The 16463-nt window shown below is 38.7% G+C and overlaps 1 non-coding gene across 1 annotated transcript; it reads left to right on the top strand.

Moving 5' to 3' along the window:
• Positions 1-10679: 10679 nt before the first annotated feature.
• Positions 10680-10789, top strand: LOC111750119 (U6 spliceosomal RNA). The gene has a single exon (XR_002785274.1). It is a non-coding gene; the product is annotated as a U6 spliceosomal RNA (small nuclear RNA).
• Positions 10790-16463: the final 5674 nt, after the last annotated feature.

Raw genomic sequence — 16463 nt, 5'->3', positions numbered from 1 at the left:
ATTGTTGAGGATTTCATTTTACTTGGATCCACAATCAACACTCATGAAAGCTGCAGCCAAGAAATCAAAAGACGCATTGCATTGGGCAAATCTGCAGCAAAAGACCAACCTCTTTAAAGTGTTAAAAAGCAAAGATGTCACCTTGGGGACTAAGGTGCACCTGACCCAAGCCATGGTGTTTTCAGTTGCCTCATACTCATGTGAAACCTGGACAATTAATAAAGAAGACCAAAGAAGAATTAACACTTTTGAATCGTGGTGTTGGTGAAGAATATTGAATATACCATGGACTGCCAAAAGAATGAACAAATCTGTCTTGAAAGAAGTACAACCAGAATGCTCCTCAGAAGCAAGAATGGTGAGACTTGGTCTCACATACTTTGGACATGTTATCAGGCGGGATCAGTACCTGAAGAAGGATATCATGCTTGGTAAAGTAGAGGATCAGCATAAAAGAGGAAAACCCTCAGCAAGATGAACTGACACAGTGACTGCAACAATGGGCTCAAGCATAGCAACAATAGTGAGCATGGTGCAGGACCTGGCAGTGTTTCGTTCTGTTGCACATGGGGTCGCTGGGTCGGAACCAACTAAACAGTTCCTGACAACAACTAACCTAAAGGGTGGCAATTCGACCCACCCAGCAGCACTGTGGAAGAAAGACCTGGCAATATTCTTCCATAAAGATTGTTGTTATTAGGTGCCATCAAGGCAATTTTCGACTCACAGTGACCCCATATGATAGAGTAGAACTGCCCCATAGGGTTTTCTAGGCTGTAATATTTAAGGGAGATTAATGCCAGGTTTTACTTTGGTGGAGCTGCTGGGTGGATTCGAACCACCAACCTTTCGGTTAGCAGCTAAGGGCTTAACCACTGTATCACCAGGGCTCCTTTCATAAAGATTACAGCCAAGAAAGCCCTATGGAGCAGTTCTACTCTGTAATACGTGGGGTCGCCATGAGTAGGAATGAACTCCATGGCAATCGGTTTTTTTGTATGTTTGTTCTTATGACATGTCATTATTCAATTAATATTAAATTCCTAGGTATGAAGAAGATTCTGTTGTTAGGTAAGAAAATGCATTTATTCTTAATTAGTGAATTAGTTAAGGATAAACTGTCATGATATTAGCAACTTCATTTCAAACTGAATACAACTTATGTGTGCCTATGTTGGTGTGTGTGTATGTGTTTGTAGAGACAGTAAAGGAGAAAGTGAGTATATAAAGGAAATATGGCAAAATTCAAACTGGTAAAAATTGGCAAATCTAGGTGAAGGGTAAATGGGTATTCTTGACCCCGTTATTTTGATTTTCTGTAAGTTTGAGTTTTTCAAAATAAAATAAATGGACCGAACAGGCTTCAGAGAACATAACAGACAGAATATAAGTAATATACTAGACTCTCGGCTCACAATATTTTCCTAAGTACAATTCTTACATGTTAGGTATTATTACTGTTTTTGTTTTAGTAAGACAATATATGGGGAAAGAGACATTCATTTTCCAGTCCATAATAACCAGTTCACCCAAAGTTGATCTTTTTATATCCAAGCAGAAGTGCATTTTGTAAGAAGCTGGCGTATCTCTGGTTGCCCTGGGGAAACTTGAGCAGCTGAGTCCTCTGTAATGCTTCTCTCTCGACATAATGAGATTATTAAGCAGCCCAGGCAGTCTCTAACCTAGGAAAAATTCCCAAATGATAAGCCTAAACTTTCTATTGCTCATTTTAAGTAAGTCATCTCTAATCAGTCACTGAATGAATAGACTCTATAATGAGTTTCTATTCTGTTAGTTAATCTGTTAAGATATTAGAGACCAAAAATAAATTAAAAACCTACTAAGATACTATCTCAATCCTCAGGGTACTTACAAACAATTTGGAGAGAAGAAGCATATAGAGAAGTAACTCAACTTTGTCTAAAAGCATCAAGTCATGGGAGAATCAAGATGACATGCTAACATCAAGGGGGATGAAAATTCAGTCATTCAGTTGCTCTTTTCCACCTGTAACCCTCCAGGCAACTTTACAAAACCGTCTGATTCTCATAATACATACTATTTGTTGAGGCAACAGAGACTCAAAGAGTTGAAGTGATTTCCTCAAGGTTGTATGGTTTAAATTAATGTGCAGGCTTGAGATTAATTCCCAGATTTACCAGCCACCAAATTCAACGACTTCTTACCTAGGCTCAGTGCTAAAATTCTAGTATCAGAGATAACAGTAATTGATTTCACGAGTCGTTCAGTGGCCCTTCATGGGGTTTGTCATGTAATTTCTTTTTTTCCCTTTGAACATCCAGTGAACACTTTTAAATTAACATATTCACAAATTATAGAATCCCCTTTAAATACTCCTGCCACGATATTCCCTAATTCCTAATAAATCATATTTTAGATAACCCAATTAGGTTTAGGTGATGTACACTCTGATTAAGAATATGGCATTCTCAATTTCGCCCATTGGGGAGGAAGTTTTGTGGTATCTTTGGCACGCATTTGGCCTCTGAATACCCTCTCTTGGTTTGGTGAGCGGAGAGGGAAACCAAGGAGGGAGGGTGGTATTATGCCACTAGAACATCTGTGGAAAAGCCACCTCATCACTTAACTCACAAGCATCTAACAGGTCTGTGCTGGTTACAGAAGTCTGGAGTTGTGGTAAAAAGTGGTCCATGATGGCTGAACACCAAGAGTGTGCTGTGGGCAAGAAACAACAGCCCATGGTGGTGGCCGATATCAAATAAAAGTCAGATCTAAACTTAGGCCTCCATTCAATATTTCCCATCTACCACCCTCTATTAGTGGATCCCTCACTTTTGGTCTCACAGAGCTTTTTACATCTAGTGTGCATGGCATCTGTGATCCTTTCTCTTTATTCATTCATTCACTTTTTGGTCAAAGTATACACAGCCAAAGATATACTGTTTCAACAATTTCTGCATGTACAATTCAGTGACACTGATTACGTTCTTCAAATTGTACTACCATTCTAGCTCTCCTTTTGCAAATTATCCTACCATCATCATCGTAAAACTCATTGCTCCTTAAGCTTCCCACGCAACCTTTCCAGTTGCTGTTGTCAGTTTAATGTAACATAGATAATTCTTTAAATGAGCACAATGTTCAAAGCAGATATACGTTACTTATTAAGATAAGCTATTTTTTTGTTCAAAGAAGACTTCAGGGGATAGTTTTGGTTTAAGGTTTATCTCAGGGCAATAGTTTTAGGAGCTCATCCTGCTCCAGAATGTCTGAATTCCAGGATTCTTCTATAGAATTTTTGATCCAAATGTCCAGTAATGTAGCTGGGTACCATTCAGTTCTTCTGATCTCATGACAAAGAAAGCAGTTTTTCATGGAGACAATCAGACATACGTTTGATTTCTTCCTCCAGTTCCTGGCTCTCCTTCTTCGTCTGTTGGTTCAGGTGAATACACACCAATTGTACTTTGGTGTGATCTTTTCTCTTTACGACTAGACACTGAGATCCTGCTGAGGGGATGACCATTGTCACCTTCCTTGCATATCAAGTATTGCTTCATAAGGTACGTGCTCTCAATTGGTGCTAAGGGTCCTTGACTTCGTGTCTGTCCATCTGCTGACCTTCCATGCTAGGTGAATTCTTTTATCCTCTCTGGCTTTGCTGAAGTTTAGAAGACACTTGTTTGAGTATTGAATTTTCCATTTATTATCTGTATAAATGTGGTTAAAATGTTTAAGCCTATTAGGACCCAGTTTCTGCATTTGAATAGTAAGAATAATACTGTTTAACTGAAAGGGCCATACAGATGTGGAACAAGACACTTCAAGTTTTGACAAGCTTAATAATTGCCAGTTGTCGTTGTTGGAAGGGTGGGCTGCCTCTCTGCCTGGTGCCTCCAGACCCTGTGCACCAGAGCCAGTCACAGGGAGTGGTTCAGATTTCCAGGGAAAAATATTCTCTAGGAAACACAATGACACATTTAGAAAAAGCACTAGCTTAAAAGTCAAAAGGCTAGAGTTATTGTGCCTGCTGTACCTAGTCTTTATCTTGTGATGCTAAGTTAATCAGGTAACTGACAAACATAAATAATAAAATCTGCCTTGCAGTCCTCAAAGGAAATGTTAAGATTAAATGGATTGAAAAGAAAAGCTTCTCCCAACTGAAACATGATTACAGAAATATCATCAATATTATTTTCAGTAAAAAGGGCAAATTCAGTTTTTATTTTGCCTAAAAAGCATTTGCTTTTTTTCAACATTTAACTCTCTCTCAAAAAACAGCTAGTAATTTATGCAAGGAAAGAATATAGGCTATTACCCCTTGTGATTCTTTCAAAGAAAGCATTGTCTTTTTTTTTTTTTTTCTGATTGGCTAATTGATTTTAAGCAATTAGTCAGTGCAAGGAACATGTAACTAGTTAATTAGCTTATTAGCCAGTGTTCTTGGATTTTGCTCCCTGGGGAGCCATTAGAATGTGGATTTACAGCCTTCGATGAATTACAGAAATAACGGCATAGGAAAAAAAAAACAAAACCCACTGCCATGGAGTCAGTTTCGACTCATAGTGACCCTACAGGGCAGAGTAGAACTGCCCCATAGAGCTTCCAGGGAGCGCCTGGGGAATTTGAACTGCCAACCTTTTGATTAGCAGCTGTAGCACTTAACCACTATGCCACCAGGGTTTCCCAGCATAGGAAACTCAAGGGATTTATATTTTTAAAGAAAAGGAGAATGCCCAAAAGAGGGAGGGCTTCAGCAACTGGATTCCGAGAGCTAGTTGCCTGGAAATTATTTGTTTCACTTAATTTGACTTTCATATTATATCAGTTAAGAAAAAATAACCACAGATAATTAAAAACACCCATAATCTTACTACTTATAACCACTATTAATAATTTCATGTGTCCTGTTCTAAAATTTACGCACACACACACCCAAACACACACACACACACACCCATTTCCAAATCAAAATTTTTTAATTTACACCAAACCAAAAACCAATTCCGAATCACACGGTATGCCGCTTTTGAGTGCCTATCGTGTATCAGGCCCAGTGTTTGAGGGCAAAAATACCCAGGGTTTATAATCTTCTGGACAAAAGTGGATTATAAAGTGATAAACTTTCCTGCCTCTTCATTTTTAGAGTTACGAATGTTTCAATGTGATATACAGCTTGGAAACTGAATTTTATAACACTCAGACATGGGGATGGAAGAGGAACATGGCCTTAGGGTCAGAGAAACATTAGGGTTCAGGATGACAGGTGGCTTTGCTTTGGGGATGTTACCTGTTAGGCATGACAGTAGAGATGAAGACCTGAGAGTCACCACATGACCAGGGATATTTCCAGGCCTAGAAGAGAAAGAAACCATTAATAAAAATTGCTCAAACTTAGAAGCATCCAGACAAGGGTTGCACCTTTGGAGTACAGGTATCCTGTGTTTTAGTAAATAGTGTATTCACCCATATAATGCACACGGGGTACCTAGGAATATAATGCGCACAAGGGTTGGGCGGTTGGCCAAAAAAAAAATATATATATATATATATATTATATATGTGTGTGTTATTTGTGTAAAAGTACAGAGCTTCAATGAGATAAAGTTCCAGCCATTGGGAATTAATCAAGAAGAGGTCTTTACTGTAAAGTCAACTTCCAGTTTTGACTTGTTCACAGGGCTGAAGAAACACTGCCATAAAAAGTGCCCAACTCCTCAGGCAGAAACAACACATCTCAGATGCACAAAGAAGGATCCATTACTACTTACTGACTGCTATTATTCAGGAATCATTCCATGGTTGAAAACTCCCATTATAATGAATGATGAAACAAAACAAATAATTATATCCCAGCTACGCTTGTCAAAATATGTGAGCCAAGTACAGTTTTAAATCCAATATCCTAGTTGCATTACCTATTAATTTCTAGAAAGCCATTTTTCCCGATAGGTTTCTTAAAATTAGTGTTATTTAATATGCCTAAACTGGATAATTTTGCCTGTAATTTTTGAAGTAGGTTTGAAACAAGCTGAATTGCAGGAGTGATTTACGACCACAGGAAAGCAAAGAGATGGGACAGGTTCCTCTAAATGATTGTGTTTAAAATATTGTGTGTGTGACCTTTTTATTAATCTCCATCTCAATAAAACAATCTGATCTTTGTAAAGGAAACCAGCATTTTTTTCTTCACTCAGTATCTGACATGCAGGATATATTTTTTAAGTGAAAAAAAGAAACTTACTTAAAAAGCTTTGAATCCCCAAGGGGATGGAGGTAACAGGGATCAAAGGGGTGCTGGTGACTCCTAACAAAATGCTTTTCTACGGTTAAGTGTGGAATATGGAGGAGGTGGAACAGAATATGTGGACAGTGGGGATGACAGTGATAAATATCTTAAAGAGCTGCTGGGCAAGGTCTCAAAGAAGTAGCTTGGGTGGTGTGAATGATTTCTGGTCTGCTGTTAACCCAAAGGTTGTCTGTTCTAACCCATCTAGCAGCTCTGTGGAAGAACAGCCTGGTGATCTGCTCCTTAAAGATTACAGTCAAGAAAACCCTACGGAGCAGCTCTACTCTGTACCACGTGAGGTTGCCATGAGTCAGAATTGACTTGACAGCATTGGCTTTGGGTTTGGTTTGGTTTAGGTATAAGGTTTCAAGCATGTTGTTGTCTTGTTGATGTCCAGCATGTAAGCTATAATGCAATACAATAAACAGAGTAGTAATGACAGTTGATGCATTGCATTTATTATAACGTTGATTAAGCACTCCATCCCTTTCAGTAATGCTGCCATAACACATAGACTTCAAAACGTCAGTGGCACACAGAATGGAAGTTTATTACTTTGTCACAGGATGCTACTGTGCGGTGCTCCTGGTTAGCGGCAGCTTTCCTCTGTGGTCCCCTACCCTGTGCCTCTGCCATCTTAGGGCCTTGGCACCCTCTCCATCCAGTAAGCAGATGGGGGTGGGAGAAGGGAACACCCTACTTGTTTCTTAAAATCACTGGCCCTAAAGTAGCGCACATGATGTATGTGCACAGGTCTTGGGCTGGAACCCACAAGTCAGCATGTGTGGATGCAAGGAGGACCAAGAAATGTGGTTCTTGGTGTCCTAAAAACAGCTCTACGCTATGAAGTGGGAGCAGGTAGTTTAATGACCAACCAGCGTCCTTGGTCACAAAATCAAACTGTGTTCTAAGTGAGAGTTCATGGCCCTTGTATAAATTATCTCACTAATCCTCAAAACAACGCTATGCATTAAGGAGTATTATTAATATTTTGAGAAAATAAAAGGTAAAATTACTTATATTTATATTTACATTCATATATAAATTTTAGGTGGCATACCTAGGATTTTTACCCAAGCTAATAAAAAATAATTTTTTTTAAATAGCACTTTCAAAATTCTTAACTGTAGAGATGATATATCCCTTTATGTATGTATAATTGTAACACAACTGATCAATAAATGGAGAATTAAATCTAAGTCTTGAGGATCCAAGCATTGGAATTTTTTACAGTATTATCTCCTCTTTTATAAAGTTTAAAGAAAATAATCTGGGACAGTACCAAGAGCATGATCAGTAAGTAAAAAAGTGTTATCTATTATTTGAATATTACACATCAGTAAGTGCTTCAAGTCCTCTTCACTTTCAGCAAGCAAGGTTGTGTTATCTGTAGCTGCAGGCTGCTAATGAGTCTTCCTCCAGTCCTGATACCCCATTCTTCTTCATATAGTCCAGGTTCTCAGACTATTTGCTCAGCATGAAGACTGAATAAGTATGATGAAAGGATACAACCCTGATGTGTATACCTTTCCTGAGTTTAAACCACACAGTATCCCCTTGTTCTGATTGAAAAACTGCCTTTTGATCTATGTAGTTTCCTTATAAGCACAAATAAGTATTCTGGTATTCTCATTCTTCATAATGTTATCCATCTGAGATCAGCAATGATATCTCTGGTTCCATGCCCTCTTCTGAATCTCGCTTGACTTTCTGGGATTTCCCAGTCGAAGTACTGCTGTAACTGTCTTGAATTATCTTCAGCAAAATTTTACTTGTGTGTGATATTAATGATATTGTCCAATAATTTCCACATTCTGGTTGATCACCTTTCTTTGGAATGGGCACAAGTTTCAGAGTTTCTTCTGACATTCCTTTTGGTCTTTTCCTTCTTTCTCATCTTATAAATGACTTTTTGCTTTTTTCATTTACAATGTCTTTGATGTCATTCCACAACTTGCTTGTTTTTCAGCCCGTAGTATTCAACACATCAAATCTATTCTTGAGATGGTCTCTAAATTCAGTTAGGATATGCTCAAGGTCATATTTTGGCTCTCTTAGACTTGCCGTAATTCTCTTCAGCTTCAGCTCGAACTTGCATATGAGTAGTTGATCTGTTCCATAGTCGGCGCTTGGCCTTATTCTGACCGATAATGTTGAAATTCTCCATTATCTTTTTCCACAGATGTAGTTGATTTGATTCCTGTGTATTTCATCTGGTGAGGTACACATGTGTAGTCGCCATTCATGTTGTCGAGAAAAGGTATTTGCAATGAAGAAGTCATCGTTCTTGCAAAATTCTATCATGTGATCTCCAGAGTTATTTTTATCACCAAGGCCATATTTTCCAACTACTGATCTTTTTGTTTCCAACTTTCACATTCCAATCACCGGTAATTTCAATGAATCTTGATGGTATGTTCGATCAATTTCAGGCTGCAGAAGTTGATACAAATCTTCATCTTTAGCCTTAGTAGTTGGTTTATAAATTTGAATTATGGTTGTATTAACAGGTCTTCCTTGTAGGGGTATAAATATTATGTTATCACTGGCAGTTTTGTACTTCAGGATAAATGTTAAATGTCCTTTTTGGTGATGAATACAGCCCCTTTCATCTTCCATTTGTCATTCCCAGCATAGTAGACCATATAATTGTCCCATTCAAAATGGCTAATTCCAGTCCATTTCAGCTAACTAATGCCTAGAATATCAATCTTTATACATTCCATTCCGTAATGCCTAGAATATCAATCTTTATACATTCCATTCCGTTTTTGACAACTTCCAATTTTCCTAGATTCAAACTTTGTACATTTCATGTTCCAATTATTAATGGATGTTTGCAGCTGTTTCTTTCTATTTTGAGTCGTGCCACATCAACAAATGAAGGTCCCAAAAGTTTGGCTCTGCCCAAGTCATTAAGTTCGACTCTACTCCGAGGGGGTGGCTCTTCCCCAGTCGTATTTTGAGTACCTTCCAACCTGAGGGGTTCACCTTCCTGCACTTTATCAATGTTCCACTGCTATTCATAAAGTTTTCACTGGCCAATTCCTTCAAAAGTAGACCATCAGGTCCTTCTTCCTAATCTATCTTTGTCTGGGAGCTCCCCTGAAAACTTACAACTATGTGTGACCCTGCTGGTATTTGAAATACCAGTGGCAAAGCTTCCAGTATCGCAGCAACTTGCAAGCCACCACTGTATGACAAACTGAAAGATGAGTGGTGGGCTGACAGAGGAGTGGTGTTCTTTTATGCCCCTAAAATTGTGGGTTTACTTTTTGCTAGCATTTGGCCTATACTAATACAATCATAACCATGGAAGGATAAAATTTGAGCACATGGGCTTTGGAGAGTGACATTAGGCCTCTCTAACTTGCCCAAGGACATCCTTTTATAAGCAGCAGAGCTGAGAAACACATTCGGCTCTACCTGATACCAAGTCTTCCTCTTCTGTGCCTTCAGTTTCTCTTCCACTGTGGAACCGTGGTAGTGTTGGTGGCTACCAGGTTGGCAGCTCAAATCCACACAGCAGTTCCAAAGGAGAAAGATCCAAAGATCTTCTCCCATAAAGATTCCAAAACTCATTGCTGTTGAGTTGATTCTGACTCATAAAAACCTTATAGGACAGAGTAGAGCTGCCCCATGAAGTTTCCAAGACTGTAATCTTTACAGAAGCAGGCTGCCAGCTCTTTCTTCTATGGAGCTGCTAATGGGTTTGAACTGCCAACCTTCCAGTTAACAGCCAAGTTGCTTAACCACTGCACCACCAGGGCTCCCTTCCATAAAGATTGCAGCCTAGGAAACCCTAGGGAGCAGTTCTGCTTTGTCATATGGGGTCGCTATGAGTTTGAAATAACGGCACCTAATAACATCATGATTTCCCACAGGACACTGGCTCTGTTCTTTTGCATTCTCATGGAGAAAAAATGACTTTGCTTCAAACTTAATATGTTGTAATAAATGGGACCAGTGCTTAGTCTAGCCAGTCTTAGAAGTGACATTCTCATCCCAAACTCCTTCAAAGCTGAAGTGTGGGCAGCCGACATGTTTTATGTCCCTTCAATTTTATTCACAATGGAAGAATTTCACTCCCACTGGGAAAGTTGGAGGGCATGTGACTAAGATTTATGGCTTTTGTTAAGCAAATGCATAAATAGTAATTTCACTAATAATTTGGTGCAAGCAGCTTATTTAAAGTCTGTGGCCTCCCCGGAAAGAATGGTGGTTCTCTGACTTGGTGGAACTACTGAATAATGAATCCTCCATGAACATGTTCTTTTCACTAATGAAATTATAGGAGAAATTCTATTTAATTCAATTTTTTTTTTCTTTTTAGGGTTCATTAAGTAAAGGTATAAGGGAGAGAGAGTTGAATAAAGGATGATTCCTGCTTGCATGAACATACGTTTTATGAAGTATTATAACAGTGCTCGCTTTAGCATTATTGGAATGATACAGAGAAGATTAGCATGGCCCCTGTGCAAGGATGACATGCAAATTCGTGAAGCGGTCCATATTTTTTGATGCTGGCATAACTGGATATCCATCTGCAAAAAAAATAAAACAAGACCCATACCTCACTCATACTATGTACAAAACCTAACTCAAAATGGATCAAAGACCTACATATAAAATCTAAAACAATAAAGATCATGGAAGAAAAAATAGGGACAGTGCTAGGATCCCTAATACATGGCATAAACAGAATACAAAACATAGCTAACAATGCACAAACACCAGAAGAAAAACTAGATAACTGGGAGCTCCTAAAAATCAAACACTTATGCTCATCGAAAAACTTCACCAAGAAACTAAAAAGACAACTTACAGACTGGGAAAAAAAATTTGGCTATGATATAGGTGATCAGGGTCTAATCTCTAAGATCTACAAGATAACTGCAAAACTTCAACAACGAAAAGACAAAATAAAGATGGGCAAAGGACAGGAGAATAGCGCATCCTTTGGACCCCGGGGAGCCCCAGCCTGGAGATGCTTCTAGTCCAGGGGAAGATTGACGACAAGGACCTTCCTGCAGAGCTGATAGAGACAGAAAGGCTTTCCCTGGAGCTGGTGCCCTGAATCTGTACTTCTAGCCTACTAGACTGTGAGAGGATAAATTTCTGTCTGTTGAAGCCAAAAAGAAAGGGCAAAGGATATGAACAGACACTTCACCAAAGGAGACATTCAGGCAGCTAACAAATACATGAAGAAATGCTCTCAATCATTAGCCATTAGAGAAATGCAAATCAAAACTACAAAGAGATACCATCTCACCCCAACAATGCTAGCATTTGTCCAAAAAATACAAAATAATAAATGCTGGAGAGGTTGTGGAGAGCACATTTATACACTGCTGGTGGGAAGGTAAGATGGTACAACCACTTTGGAAATCAATTTAGTGCTTCCTTAAAAATCTAGATATAGAAGTACCATACAATCCAGCAATCCCACTCCTTAGAATGTATCCTAGAGAAATAAGAGCTTTCACATGAATGATATATGGACGCCCATGTTCACTGCAGCACTGCTCACAATAACAAAAAGATGGAAACAACCTAGGTGCTCATCAACAGATGAATGGATAAACAAATTATGGTATATTCACACAATGGCATACTACGAAACATTAAAAAAAAAATCATGAATCCTAGAAACATCTCACAACATGGATGAATCTGGAAGGCCTTATGCTGAGTAAATTAGTCAGTCACAAAAGGCCAAATATTGTATGAGATCACTATTATAAGAACTCAAGGAAAGGTTTAAACATGGAAGAAAACATTCTTTGATGGTTATGAAGGTGTGGAGGGAGGAAGAGAGGAATTCACTAACTAAATAGTAGACCAGAATTATCTTAAGTGAAGGGAAGGACAACACACACAATACAGGGGAAGTCAGCACAACTGTGCTAAACAAAAATCTAAGAAGTTTCCTGAACACAACCAAACACTTCGAGGGGCAGAGTAGCAGAGGTGGAGGTCTGGGGATCATGGTTTCGGGGGACATCTAGGTCAATTGGTATAACAAGGTCTCTTATGAAATTTTCTGCATCACACTTTTGTGAGTGGCTTCTGGGGTCTTATAAGCTTGTGAGTGACTGTCTAAGATGCATCAACTGGTCCCAACCCACTTGGAAAAAAGGAAAATGAAGAACACCAAAGACACAAGCAAAATATTAGCCCAAGAGACAAAAAGAGACACATAAACCAGAGACTCCATCAGCGTGAGACCAGAAGAACTAGATGGTGCCTGACTACCACCAGTGACCACCCTGACAGGGAATACAACAGAGAGTGCCTGACTGAGCAGGAGAAAAGTGGGATACAGAACTTAAATCCATGTGTAAAAAAAAAAAAAGACAATGTTCTGACTGAGACTAGAGGAACCCCAGAATACATGACCCCCGGACTCTCTGTTAACCCAGAACTAAAACCATTCCTAAAGCCAACTCTTCGAAGATTAGATTGGACTATAAAACATAAAATAACGCTGTAAAGACTGTACTTCTTAGTTCAAGTAGATTAAAAAAAAAAATTTTTTTTTTTTTTTTTTTTACGAGATTAAATGAGCAGGTGCTGTCTGGAGGCAGGATGAGAAGGCTGAAAGAGATAGGAGCTGGTTGAATGGACATGGGAAACCTGGGGTGGAAAGGTGGAGTGTGCAATCACATTATAGGGATTGCACCTAGGGTCAAATGACAATATGTGTATAAATTTTTGTATGAGGAACTAACTTGAGCTGTAAACTTTCACCTAAAGCACAATTAAAAAAAAAAAAAAGTATTGTAAGAACATACACAAGTACATATTGCTTAAATTCTTCATGGAGTTTAGCAGAGGAATACAGATGCCTACGAGTCAGTTCCCACTCACAGCAGACCTACGTGCAACAGAACAAAACACTTCTGGTCCTATGTTATCCTCACAATCATTACTATACTTGAGCCCATTGCTGCAGCCACTGTGTCAATCCATCTTGTAGAGGGTCTTCCTCTCCTTCACTGACCTTCCACTTTACCAGACATGATGTCTTTCTCCAGGGACTGATCCCTCCTGATAACATGTCTAAATTGTGTGAGACATAGCCTCGCCATCCTTGCTTCTAAGGAGCATTCTGGTTGTACTTCTTCCAAGACAGGTCTGTTCATTCTTTTAGCAGTCCGTGGTATCTTTAATATTCTTCACCAACACCATAATTTAAAGGCGTCAATTCTTCTTCTTTCTTACTCATTGTCCAGATTTCACATGCATATGAGGCGATTGAAAGCACCATAGCTTGGGTCAGATGCATCTTAGTCTTCAAGGTGACGTCTTTGCTTTCCAACACTTTAAAGAGGTCTTTTCCAACAGATTTGTCCAATGCAATGCGTCTTTTGATTTCTTGACTGCTGCTTCCGTGGGTGTTGATTGTGGATCCAAGTAAAATGAAATCCTTCACAACTTCAGTCTTTTCTGTTTATCATGATGTTGCTTATTGGCCCAGTTGTGAAGATTTTTATTTTCTTTTTGTTGAGTTGTAATCCATACTGCAGGTTGTGGTCCCTGATCTTCATCAGTAAGTCCTTCAAGTCTTCTTCACTTTCAGAAAACAAGGTTGTGTCATCAGCAGAACACAGATTATGAAAGAGTCTTCCTCCAATCTTGATGCCCCATTCTTCTTCATCGAGATTTCAAAGGGTGGCCCAAGAAGACAAAGTAAAGTATTATAATGAGATGTGCGAAGAGCTGGAAATAGAAAACTCAAAGGGAAGAGCACACTCAGCATTTCTTAAGCAGAAAGAACCGAAGAAAAAATTCAAGCCTCAAGTTGCCACAGTGAAGGATTCTAAGGGGAAAATATTAAATGACACAGGAAGCATCAGAAGAAAATGGAAAGAATGCACAGAGTCACTGTACCCAAAAGAATTGGTCGATGTCCAACCATTTCAGGAGTTAGCATATGATCAGGAACCAACGGTACTGAAGGAAGTAGTCCAAGCTACACTGAAGGCATTGACGAAAAACAAGTCTCCAGGAATTGACAGAATATCAGTTGAGATGTTTCAACAAATGGCTGCAGAGCTGGAAGTGCTCACTCATCTATGCCAAGAAATTTGGAAGACAGCTACCTGGCCAACTGACTGGAAGAGATCCATATTTATGCCTATTCCCAAGAAAGGTGATCCAGCCAAATGCAGAAATTATTCAACAATATCATTAATATCACAGGCAAGTAAAATTTTGCTGAAGATCACTCAAAGGCAGCTGCAGCAGTGTATCGACAGGAAACTGCCAGAAATGCAAGCTGGTTGCAAAAGAGGACCTGGAACCAGGGATATCATTGCTGATGTCAGATGGATCCTGGCTGAAATATTGAGCACACAAAGGCATTCGACTGTGTGGATCATAACAAGTTATGTATAACTTTGCAAAGAAAGAGAATTCTGTAACACTTACTTGTGCTCGTAAGGAACCTGTAAATAGATCAAGAGGCAGTTGTTTGAACAGAATAAGGGGACGCTGCATGGTTTAATGTCCGGAAAGGTGTGTGTCAGGGTTGTATCCTTTAACCATATTTATTCAATTAGTATACTGAACAAATAAGATAAGCAGGAGATTTCCTTAATAAAAGGCAAGGAAGTCATTGGTTTAAGGCAACAGATACTACTTAAGTTTACAAGACTATATAAATACTATATTATATATATAGTGTACGTATGTACACCTCTGTCTGTATGTGTATCTATATCTCTGTCTATCTACCTGTCATCTCTCTATTTCTTTATCTATCTATCTATTTGCACTTCAACTTATCTATTTGTCCCCAGTTTATATTGCAGTGGTTGTATTTAATTAATGTGTTAACACAAGATTGTAGTAAACTAACAAATAAAGTATTTTTATTTTTATGGTATGCCAATTATTAACCTGCAAACTTAAAAAACAAACAAAAAAACAATCTTTTTGTCAACCAGCTCTTCAAGGAGTCCACAAAGAGCATCTAAATCCCTCCCTAACTAAGAATAGACCAAGACTATGCCACTAACCAGTAACCAATTATCATCACGTTGACACTGACTCATGGCAACCCCATGTGTTTCAGAGGAGAATTGTGCTCCATAGGGTTTTCAATAGCTGCTTTTTTGGACATAGATTTCCAGGACTTTCTTCCAAGGTGCCTTTGGGTGACCTTGAAACTTCAATCTTTCAGTTAACAGCTGAGCACGTTAACCTTAACTTATTAATTTTCAACCCATTATGTTTTATCTTTTAAATGAATGAAATAAGAGAGACTCAGAGGAAAGATGAAGAGAGGGAAAGTGAAAGAAATTGAGGGAGAAATAAGAGGATGTCATAGGGAGAGAAGGAAAATGTATACCAGACAATTTCTACCTTTGGGATTATAATATTGTGAAGTCGCTGGTCTAAATGATTTCAAAATGCAAGAAACAAAAAAGAAAAAAAAAAAAAGGGGATATAGCAAATTACACTTTTTGATACTAGCTGTGGCACAAATGGTTTGCACTCAATTGCTAACTATAAAGTTGGCCGTTCGGACCCACACATCAATACTGTGGAAGAAAAGGCATGGCAATCTGCTTCCGTTAAGCTTGCAGCTAAGAAAACGCTAGAGGAAACTCCTATTCTGTCACTTGGGGTCACCATGAGGCTGAATCATCTTGACAGCTCCTAACAACAACAACAGCAGCAGTATATATTATGTTAGTTATACAGATAGCCCCCAACTTATGATGGCTTTCTGTTCCTGTGACTACTCAGTCCTAAGTCATTAGGATGTAAGTTGATGACCTCATTTTTTCTTTTTTAGTTTTCATAATTATTGCCTTTTATTGTCAATATCTTTATGAATCTGTTCTTTATATATCTTTGGGGGTTGGAAATATTACATCTGAGAATGATGATATCTGCAAAGTACATGCTGCAACATAGTATGTGGTACATAATACTAATGATAAGATGTATCAAAATAAAAACAAATGGTCATAAGTGTGATGTGTCCTAACTCAAATACGTTGTAGGTCAGGGTCTACCTGTATTTGTCACCACTACCCTTCCAGTCTATGATGTAGTTATTCTCTCTTTTATCCGCATGCCTTTGCTGAGCTATTTCACACACCTCCATGTGCTGACATAGTTTGTCTGTTACCCTCATCACATTGCATGCTCCTGGTGAGTGGGGATGGTGTCAGACTTA

Source organism: Loxodonta africana, chromosome 14 (genome assembly GCF_030014295.1).
Source record: "Loxodonta africana isolate mLoxAfr1 chromosome 14, mLoxAfr1.hap2, whole genome shotgun sequence".
NCBI classification, from domain to species: Eukaryota; Metazoa; Chordata; class Mammalia; order Proboscidea; family Elephantidae; genus Loxodonta; species Loxodonta africana.
The sequence above is the reverse complement of the archived record's forward strand: the minus strand, read 5'-3'. Positions and strand labels throughout refer to the sequence as shown.